The 9,830-nt window shown below is 37.4% G+C and overlaps 1 non-coding gene across 1 annotated transcript; it reads left to right on the forward strand.

The window, feature by feature from the left end:
• The first annotated feature begins 8,333 nt into the window (after positions 1-8,333).
• LOC128286016 (small nucleolar RNA R71) lies at positions 8,334-8,440 on the forward strand. The gene has a single exon (XR_008276563.1). It is a non-coding gene; the product is annotated as a small nucleolar RNA R71 (small nucleolar RNA).
• Positions 8,441-9,830: the final 1,390 nt, after the last annotated feature.

A 9,830-nucleotide genomic window follows, 5' to 3' on the forward strand; every position in this document is an offset into this window, starting at 1 on the left:
GCTTTCGTTAGGGGTGTAGTCACAAGCTGAAAGAAAATGTTAGAATCGAGATTGAATTGAAAAATTACCTAGCTAGAAAAATGACTAGTCATCAGTTGAATACAAGTGAGCTTCTTATTAGAATATGGAATTAACACTCAAGCTCAAAAATGATGAATTACTACTAATATGTGTTGAAGTATTTTTTTTCTTTTAAGAACAAGTCAAATACATAGAAGAGTAAAACATAGCTAAGCAATTAGTTCAAATCAAATCTTGACAAAAATAGAATCAAATTAGGGGATTTCAACAATAATGGGTTATGGGTTAATATTGAGGGTAAATCAATTAATGGTTTGTTAGGCTCAAAAGGGTTCACTCAAGGTCAATTATGAAGGTAGGCTTTTGTGGAATGAGTGGGTTAAACTTAAGTGCCTTTATCATCTCGACATATCAAATCAAATGGTGTGGTCTTGACATGCATAATCAAGCAAGTTCTAGAATAACAAATCAATACTGACACACTCATAATAAAAGTGAACATGAAAGAAATAAAATATGCTCTAAAGGCTCAAGATCTCACAAAAATTATGGCTTTTTGATGTTTAAACTTGTGAATTTCAATTCACGATAATACCTAAACTTAGGGAAACAACCTAAAAGTTTATAATTCTTCAAAAATCAACTTATCATGCTTGATTCCCTAATGTCTTAAAGTTTAAACAATCAATGCATAAATGCCTATGTTTTAATTCAAGACATCAATAAAAATCATAAATTAATTAAAATTAATTCTAATAGTGATATGAGTGATTCACGTGAGAATAAAACAAAATTCAGGGATTTCTAATCATGTTAAGATGTACATTGCCCTCAATGTACAGAGATAGATATATTGAAACATATAGATATATAATCATAAGTTAGGGAGAGAAGTGAAACTTTCTGAATGATGAATGAACTCCTTGAATTGGAGTTATGGAGAATAATCAGCCAAAGCAATGATGAGGGTGGAGGAAGATACTCCGGTGGTGGTAGAGGTTCATTAGTCCATAAGTCCTGCGCCAAAAGAATGTTATATTTGGTAGTTGTTATGGTCGTGGTTGACCAGGACATGGCAGTCGCGGAGAACCTTTCCTAGTGGAGTTTTTGGCTCCTATACGATGATGAGCTTTGGAGCTCTTTATAACTGTGATATTATCAGGAACTTTTTAGGGAATATAATGAAGCATAATTACTCGTAATGAAATAACGAAACTATAAATTATTCAATAAAAATTATAAAAACTAAAATGAAAATAATATTAAAGGAAAATGAAATAAAAAGTACTTAATTAAGATAAATAAATATAAAAGTAAAATAAAAAATAAAAAATAAAAAGTTTTTAAACATCGTCATCGCCAGATGGTTCACGAGGTGGTGGTGGCGATAAGATGTGGAAGTGCTGACAAATCTGATGTAGAATCGCATCAATGTGATCAAAGCATTGAAAACATTGTTGCTCAAATCGTGTAAGGCGCTCAGAGATGTCAAAATATGAAGCCACCGTTTGAACTGAATGATGGATGGGTGGTGGTTGAGATGGTGGGTCCTCATGAATGTCCTCTGGGTCCTCCTCCACGGCAGACTGGATGAGGCGATACTGAGGAGGGTAGGTGCCATGTCTTTTCTCGATCATCCTCATACTTAGCATGCTCGAGATGCCCAGTGGGGACATCTGGCGGAAAAGAGTAAGAGACGATGATTGTGCTGCTGTGTTGAGGAGCCCGAAGTGCCGAGCCAGTCGAGTCACATAGGGCCCGATAAAGATAACCCCTCTCCTATGTCGCTCCGTCTGATGGCGGATGGAAAGGGCGATAAAGTAAGCAAGGTTGAGGACGTACCCGTTCACCATGCTCCATAGAAATAGGCATCGTGGGTGGTGACTACGCCTTTGCTCTCTCGTCATCCCGTCAGAGTGTGGGCCAAGATGGCGTGTAGGTATCGCAGGGATGGGACGAGGGCCCGATGCCTTAGAGTGGCTAGGATCATAGGTGGCCGAGGCAGGGACGAGTTCCCTCTAGCATTTTGAGGGGGAGTAGTAGATGTGGTGGTGGAGGATGTTGAGTTCATTGTCGTCCATGAACTCCTCCGTGTACAGCCCTAGTGTAATCCCAAACTCGGGTACGCTCAACTAGCGTACTAGACCACCAAGGCAAAACTGGACCGTTCCAGGATCATCGAAGTTTGTCACGACGGTCTGAAGATGGAATGTTGAGTAGAGTTCCAATGTGAACTCGAGATACGTCGGCTCGATGATCTAAAAAAAGAGCCCCCACGGGTCAGTCGTCAAGAGGGCTTGGACCACGTCAGCCAATTGAATCTGTTCAAGTGCGGCCCAGTCAATACAGTGGCCTACACCTAGGGTTCGGGCCCATAATATCTATTATAATTCTTCCTGGGGTCCTAAGGGAACCTAGAGGAACGGGTGCCTAATCTCTGCAGTAAGACCCGAGGATGACGCTGCTCATTTCCTCTTCTTAGAGGTGGGAACAACGATCTTCTTACCACGTGAGGATGACATTGTACCTGCATTGAAAAGTCAAAGTTCAACCAATACGTCCTAAAGATAGAATGGAAAAATAAAACTAATTAGGAATATTTCATGAGACTCGCGTACTAAATGAATAGAACAAAACTAAAATAACTAAAGCAATTATATCAAGTTATTAAAATAGGACTTATGAGAATAATATGATGGGAAAATCTAATGCATGATTGTATGTGGGTAAACATAAAATCAATGGAAACAAGAAAAATAGATGAATGTAGTATGAAAAATGGCAATATTTTTTTAATGACAAGCATGAGTATTATTATTATTTTACTATGAATGTTCACTTAAAATAGTCAAATGGACCAGAGAAAACATGAAATAGGCAAAATATTTAAAGAAAATAGAGAGAAAAGAGCAAACAAATGCAAAAGGGAGAAGCTTGAGTGGTAGGAAACAGTGTTGTAAGCGGCGCACGGGTGTGGCAGGTAGGGCGTGTGGAGTTGCAGCAGTTAGGGTTAGGGATTCTTGGGAAGGGAGATGATGAATAGTGAAGGGTTTATATAGATTTTGGGGCACACGGTCGTGGGGCATGCTCGTGTGGCTTAATTTTTGTCCGTGTGTTTTGCGATTTTTAAATTTGGGCGCATCTATCATTCGGCCCACGCCTATGTTCATTGGGCATGTGGGTGCACACGACCGTGTCGCATGATCGTGTCTTGCTTTGTTTGCTTCTTCCATGCCCGTGTATGATAGCCCACACCCATGTTCTTTTTGACAGTGTCGACCATGGGTGAATGGCACAGGCGTGTCAAGGCACGAGTGTGTCTCACGCCCATGTTGTTTTGGTAGTTTCGCCCATGGCCATGTCACATGGCCGGGGCAACTTATTGCATCCCATGTTGGGGAAAAAATTTTGCCCTGTTTTCACACGGCCGTGTCTCCTCCTATGGTGTGAGCACGGCCTAAGGCACGCCTATGTGCCTGGCCGTGTGGATGGGAAAACCCTATGTTTCAAGACTCAGTTAGTAGGTTAGATGGAAAAACTAGAATTCAAATAAATCATTATTGTTAATGCTCAGGTTGCCTCCCGAGAAGCGCTTATTTATAGTCGAAGCTCGACTTACCTTTCTGGTGCATGGTCATGGTGGCTCGAGGAGTTTACACGCCTCATCCCTTCTATCAAATTTATCAATATAAGGTTTAAAACGAGTATTGTTTACCTTAAAAGTGTCAAATTTGGGATGAATTACCTCGACTGTACCATATGGGAAAATATTGAGTACCGTAAGAGGGATTACTCCATTAGGTTCAGAAGTGGCAATGCGAGGGTCTGCTACATCTAGTAGTACACTGTCTCCAATCTTAAGTTGATTTGGTGATGTATTGAGCTCGTCCTGGCTTGGTCTCGGTTTATCGGGTGTTCTTGGTTTCTGTGTTTGCCATTCATCTAGTTCCTCGATTTGTAGCCTTCGTTCTTCATAGATAGGTCCTTTGATGTTGCTTGAACATGGCTCATGTAGGTTCTTCGAACTTATTTCCTGCAATGTAGAATGCACCACATGGTCAGTTTTAGTAGAATGATTTATACAACCACTGTAACGCCCTCACGCCCGAGACCGTCGCCAGAGTCGAGGTTGAGGTGTTACTAAACTTAATTCATTAATTTAACAGCTCAAACAATTTATTTTTAAAATTTCCAAACAAGCTGGCCAACTGCATCATAGTCGCTTAAAAATTCATATCTTGAGTTCTGAAACTCGAAATTAAGATCTGTAAATTTTTCCTGAAACTAGACTCATATATATATTTACTAATTTTTTCTATAATTTTTTGTCGAGCCAATTAGAACATTTTATTAGTTAAAGTCTCCCCTATTTTAGGGTTTGACTACTCTGACCCCTGTGTATTACGAATCAGATATCTCCCTGTACAGAGTTTAAATGACTATGCTATTTATTTCTTATAAAACTAGACTCAATAAGGATTTCATAAATGTAAGATAAAACTCCTAATTATTTTTGTACAATTTATAGTGAATTTGTAAAGTCAGGACAGGGGATACAGAGATCACTCTGACCCTGTTCCACCAAAACTTAAATATCTCACAAAATATAACTCATATACCTGTTTTGTTCCATCCATATGAAAATAGACTCATCAAGATTCAATTTCATAACTTACTCATCATTTAATTCCATTTATACTATGTTTAGTGATTTTTCAAATTTACATAACTGTCTTTGTCGATTACATTTTATGGCAAATTTTACTTTACTATAGATTTTCATGGACTAAATAGCATTTTAAACATACATAACATCAAATATAACTTAGTTTGGCCATTCCAATGGCTAATCATTTACAAAACCTTTTCTTGCCAAATCATAACCATATCATAAGATCATTTACACAAAGTGAGTATTTTGCCATACATGCCACATTCAAAACACACAAGCCATTTTACCAAATTTAGGCCTTCGGATAGTGTGAATGAGTCTTCAACCTATCCCGATTCTCAAGCCGGCTTGTCAACAAATACAATGAATGAAAAGAAGGGGGTAAGCATAAATTCTTAGTAAGTTCACATGCAAATAGCAAGTAACATAATCATGAAATTCCACATAAAACATCATTTGCATAAACAACACCAAGACATTCATGTTTCATTTGCATTTAATATCTTTCTACGATTTCATCATACCAAGTTCTCAACCTGAGGATTTAAGCACATACTTGTCAAATTTTCTCATTCATCACACTTACCAATATGTCACCTTCGTTTTAGGCATTCTTCTCATTCACTTAAGATTCACCCGTTGAACACATCAGAATATAATTCGAATACGCGGATTTCATGAACGTAAGTGCCATACCGCAGCTAGAAAAACTCAATAGCCTACGGAAATTATGTAGCCAAGCTACCATGTAACCCGACCATAAGTGAACTCGGACTCAACTCAACGAGCTCGGATGCCTAGTTACATCTCACGAACTCGGACTCAACTCAACAAGTTCAGAACTCAAATATCCTATTGACATGTCACTTGTATTCTAATCTATTCCTAAGGTTCAAACGGGCTTTTTCCTCGATCTCACATCTTTTCCGTCTTCCAAGGAATATCGGAACCGATACTCGGTGATAGTTCATACTCATCAAGTAATTCACATAATTACATATTATTCAACAATAACCACAAAACATACCAATTCATGATAATAATAAGCATCATATCAAATAAACAACATTAAATTGCTCAAAATGACAATTATGTTACTACATTTACACATGAACTTACCTCAATACAAAATATTAGCAATCGAGCCTATTCTTCGTAAACTTTGTTTTTCCCTAGATCGCGACTTGAATCTCGTTTCTCTTGATCTATAATGCCAAATTAATCTTATTTAATACATACATTCATCAAAACAGTCTTTGATATGAACTTTGGCAAAATTACATTTTTGCCCCTAAACTTTTGCATAATTACACTTTTGCCCCTAGGCTCGGGAATTAAACTTCATCCCTTATTCTTATGTTTTATGACATGCTGATCATTTTTCCCTTCTATGGCAACATCAAATTCACACTCTAACATGTACTTATGACTATTAGGTATTTTTACTAATTAAGCCATTTTACTCGTTTTCGCTTAAAACCGAGTGGCACAAGATGTCTAACATAATTTAAAACCTCATGTTCTATCATAAAATACCAAAATACACAAATTTCACCTATGGGTATTTTTGCAAATCCCTAGGTTGAATTATTGCTAGCATAAGTTAATTCGAGCTACCGGGATTCCAAAAACGTAAAGAACATTAAAAATGGGGCTTGGAATCACTTACTATGGAGCTTGGAAGCTTGAAACAAACCCTAGCTATGGAGAACCCTTGAGTTTCGGCCTAATGAAGAAGATGGACAAAAATTGGCTTTTAATTTTGTTTTTAATTCATTTTAATAACTAAATGACCAAAATGCCCTTACTACTAAACTTTCCAAAAATTCCATCCATGTCCAATTTTTTTCCATAGACTTAGAAATTGGTCAAATTGATATTTAAAACCTCCTCATTAATATTCCAAAGCAATTTCATACTAAAAACTCCTAGAATGCAAATTTTGCAACTTATTCGATTTAGTCCCTAATTTCAATTTAAGCAGGTTAGGCATAGGATTGCATCACGAAATTTTCACACAATCATTCAATCATATCATAAACATCAAAATAATTATAAAATAATTATTTCTATCTCAGATTTGTGGTCACGAAACCACTATTTCGATTAGGCCTTAATTCGGGATATTACAACCACCTTCAATTTTCGATGTGTTACTCGAATCACGACGATTGTTTCATCTCCCACACGAAGTGTGAGTTCACCTGTGCCAACATCAATAATGGTTCTAGTAGTCGCTAAAAAAGGTCATCCTAAAATCAAAGGTGCGTTACTATCTTCTTCCATGTCTAGAACAACAAAGTCTACTGAGTATATAAATTTATCGATCTTAACAAGAACATCTTCAATGATACCTCTAGGAAATCTAATGGTTTTATCAGTCAATTGAATGCTCATCTTAGATTGTTTGGGTTTCCCAAGATCTAGCTGTTTAAACATTTTATAAGGCATAACATTAATGTCTGCCCCTAAGTCAGCCAATGCATTATGAACATCTAAACTACCAATTAAACAAGGAATCATAAAACTCCCAGGATCTTTGTTGGGTAGGTTCTTCTGTAGTATGGCAAAGTAAACTGTATTCAACTCCACATGCGATGCCTCATCCAACTTTCGTTTGTTTCCTAGAAGCTCCCTTAAGAATTTGACTATGTTTGGCATCTGCAAGAGAGCTTTGATAAATGGTAAGCTAATATGTAATTTCTTTAATAGTTTAAGAAATTTACCAAATTGTTCATCTGTACGGTCTTTCCTTGTCGGATTGGGGTACGGCACCCGTGGTTTGTACTCTTTACTTACCATTTTTTGCTCACTGTGGACTACCTCACCTTTATCTTGACTTACCACAATGCCTTGCCTCGATTTTGATGCAGGCTCAACTAACCCTTCCTTGTCATGAGTGGTAATCACATTGAGTTGTTCCCTTGGGTTAGATTCTGTGTTACTCAGCAAACTACCTTGTGGTCATTCAGAAATCAGTTTGGCGAGTTGGCCTATCTGAGTTTTGAGCCCTTGGATTGACGCTTGTTGATTCTTAAGGGTTGTCTCGGTATTCTGGAAATGAGTTTCTGACACCGAGATGAATTTTGTTAGCATCTCCTCAAGGTTGGGCTTTTTCTCTTGTTGGTAGGGTGGTTGTTGGAAGCGTGGAGGTGGTGGTCTCTGATTCCCTTGGCCTCCCCATGAGAAATTTGGGTGGTTCCTCCAACCTGTATTGTAAGTATTACTATAAGGATTTTTTTGAAATCGAGGATTATTACCCATGTAATTTAACTGCTCGTTCTCCATGTTGTGGCCATAGGGTGGGTATTCTGAATTGCTTGATCCACATCCACTTGCTTCGCACTGCATTACTGGGTGAACCTGTGAAGAACTAAGAAAAGCATCAATTTTCTTATTGGAGAGTTCTACCTGATTAGAAAGCATGGTGACCGAATCGACGTTATAAATGCCGGCTGCTTTTGTTGGCTTTGTCCTCATGACTTGCAACTGATAATTATTCAGTGACATCTCTTCTATAAATTCATAAGCATCTTTAGGTGTCTTATTATTGATGGTTCCGTCAACGAGTGCGTCGATCATCTGTCGAGTTGAAGGATTCAGGCCATTATGAAATGTTTGAACCTGTAGCCAAAGGGGTAACCCATGGTGAGGGCACCTTCTCAAAAGGTCCTTGCATCTCTCCCATGCATCATAGAGTGTTTCTAAATCCATCTGCACAAAAGAAGAGATATCATTACGTAATTTGGTTGTTTTAACCGGCTGAAAATATTTTAATAAAAACTTTTCGGTCATTTGTTCCCAAGTAGTGATTGACCTTCGTGGTAACGAGTTCAACCATTGTTTAGCCTTATTCCTCAACGAAAAGGGAAACAACCGAAGTCGAATGGCATCATCAGAAATGCCATTAATTTTAAATGTATCACATAGTTCCAAAAATTTTGCCAAGTGAGCGTTGGGATCTTCGTCCTGCAAACCATCAAACTGAACAAATTGTTGGATCATTTGAATTGTGTTAGGTTTCAGTTCAAAAGCATTTGCAGCTACAGCAGGTCTAACTATGCTCGATTCAGTTCCTGTTAAAGAAGGTTTAGCATAATCATACATAGTGCACGGAGCAGGATTCTGATTAACAGCAATTGCAGGAGGTAACAAATTTTCTTGGTTTTCAGCCATCTTCTCGGTTGTGGTACCAGTATCATCCTCTTGCTCTTCCTCTGTGTATCGTAAGCTTTGCCTTATTTCTCTTCAGTTTCTACGAACTGTGCGATCGATCACACTATCAAACAGTAATGGTCCTGACGGGTTTCTTCTGGTCATAAACTAAAAAAACCTGTCAGAAGAGAATAAATGAAGAATTAGAAAAGAAAATAAAATTTAAATTGCAATAAAAGTAAAATGGCTAAAGTAATAAAAATCAAATGTTTCTAATATCCTAGTTCCCGAGCAACGGTGCCAAAAACTTGGTACGTGACATTCGTGACAGGTTTTAAATATTTATAATTAATCGTTCTTGAAACTAACTATTATCACGATGAAGGCAAGTGTACCTATCGAACAGTAGTATAGCTTTAGCAAGACCGAACTGTCGAACCCAAAGGAACTACGATACTAGTAATTACTTCCTTCTTATTATCTAGCCTAAAATTAAGATATTTTGTTATCTAAACTAATTACTAAACTAAGAATTCATAGAAAGAAAATTTGGGAAAATACTTTTGGGAAAATTCGATTGATTAAGATAATACCTAAGGAAAATTCCACCTAGACTTCACTTGTTATTTGACTCTAAATCAGACGATTTATTCATTAGACTTGATCTGTAAAAATCCCTAAGTTATATTATTATCTCTCTCGAGACTAATAATGTCTAACCCTAGGTTGAATAATTGAAATCTCTTTCTAATTAACACCCTAGAATTGCATTAACTCGATCTATGGATCCCCTTATTAGGTTTCACCCTAATTTGGCAAAATCTTATCACCCTATCTCTAGGCGTGCAACCAACTCCACTTAATTATGACAAATTCACTCTTAGACAGGGTTTATTCCTCCTCCGAATAAGAGCATTAACTCGAATCAATATCCTGGAATATTAAAACAAGAATTAAGAACACATAATTAAGAACAAGTCAA

This window comes from Gossypium arboreum, chromosome 12, assembly GCF_025698485.1.
Source record: "Gossypium arboreum isolate Shixiya-1 chromosome 12, ASM2569848v2, whole genome shotgun sequence".
NCBI lineage: Eukaryota > Viridiplantae > Streptophyta > Magnoliopsida > Malvales > Malvaceae > Gossypium > Gossypium arboreum.